This window comes from Octopus bimaculoides, chromosome 25 (assembly GCF_001194135.2).
Source record: "Octopus bimaculoides isolate UCB-OBI-ISO-001 chromosome 25, ASM119413v2, whole genome shotgun sequence".
In the NCBI taxonomy this organism is placed as follows: Eukaryota; Metazoa; Mollusca; class Cephalopoda; order Octopoda; family Octopodidae; genus Octopus; species Octopus bimaculoides.
The window spans coordinates 18371891-18373842 of NC_069005.1; positions in this window are offsets into that span (position 1 = coordinate 18371891).

The window sequence follows — 1952 nt, forward strand, 5'->3', positions numbered from 1 at the left end:
ATATATATATATATATATATATATATATATATATATATATATACACACACACACACACACACACACACACATATACACACATATTGCTCTATGTTTCTTTGGGGGAATATATGTGGGCGCATGAGAGTGTATAGGTATGTAATGAATACAAACATTTAACAGGAAAGTTAATTAACTCAAATAAATTTATCATGGAATGAAAATGAAATGATCCTCATGTTGTTCTTGTTGTATAGCCGATCAGACAGATGTTTTATGACGTCACCCCTCGTATGTGAGTGTGAGAGTGTGTATGTGCATGTAAACGTGCGATTTGTAGTTGCTATTATATTTAGTGTTTGTAAATGTCTATGTATACGGGGCCATACACATGTATACATATACATACATATGCATGTGTATGTTATATACTGATATGTATATGTATTCGTATATATAAGTATATATATACATACATAATCGTATATACACAGATGTATGCACACGTGTTTTATATATATTGTGTGTATATATGTGTATTTATATGTATCTGTATGTATATGTATTTATATGTATGTGTGTGTGTGTGTGTGTGTGTATTAACACAAATGGGCTGTAGCGGTGGGCAAGTGTGAAAAGCAATTAAGCGAAATAACGTACTCAATACTGTTAATTAAAGTTGAATGATATTTATTCAAACGTTGAGTGTCTGTCTGTGAATCACTGCAACACGTTTCACGCATCCTCATCTTCAGGTGACTAGCGACAAGTCTTACGCTGTTCGAATCATCGGTGGAATTTGAAACCCGCCTCCACCCTCCGTAATTATTGGTACGAAACAGCGTATAACACTGTGTAAAAAAGTGACAGTAATCTTCAATAAAGGTTCATGTATAAACTTTATATAAGAATTATTTAGGCGTATACAGAACGTAGCCTGCACACGGACGCACACACACACACGTGCACGTATATATATGTATATGTATACATTCATACAAATATAACAGATATTGTTATATTTCGGGATAGTCATATTTTCTTTTTCTTTTTCTTTTTTTGCCAAATAAACACACACGTTATATGTTCGTTTTGCACTCATTTATTACTGTTCTTATATTATCTTATGTCTAATGTCTGGAAATCTTTCCTCACACATCTGTGACTTCTTCAACGACCTTTTCCTGCTCCGCTCAATCCATTCTGTACGTAGGAATTACTAATTCATACTGTACTTATCTTAAGGAGATGGGTGAAGTGGAGCAGGAGGATAAACGTAAACAGACAGTGTCACTGAAGAGGTCACAGATATGTGTCGAAAGATTTCCAGACAATGGACATAAGATAAAATAAGAACAATAATAAGCGAATGAAGAACAAATATGTAGTGTGTGTGTGTTTATTTGGCAAAGAAAATTGCCGTCGCGAAATATAACAATTTATATATGTGTGTGAGTGTGTATGTATGTATGTATATATGTATGTATGTATGTATGTATGTATGTAGGTATGTATAATTTAGGACAAACAGTATGTTGTCATTATAGTATTCGGAGTTTCAAATGTCGGAGCGAAGAGCTACAATGCATTCTCGTCGGCTATGAACGGCAATAGACGCTATGAAAAACCGTTGAAAAAAAGGGAAATTTCTCTAAAAGGTATAAAAAAAGGAAAAGCGATAAAAGAGAAAAGGTAAAAAAAAAAATACACGCAACCATATTCTAACAATACATAGACATAAAACTTCCTGTGTTCGTAGCGTCTACATACGTACACACTCACACAAACATGTATATGCACATGCGCATACACACACAAGAAAATATGTGCATATACGTACTCATACATGCACACATATCCACACATACACGCACACACGTATATATATATATATATAAGTATATGTGCACGCAACTTCATTCTCATATACACATAGGTGTCCAAATATACGTATATATGTATATATATATATA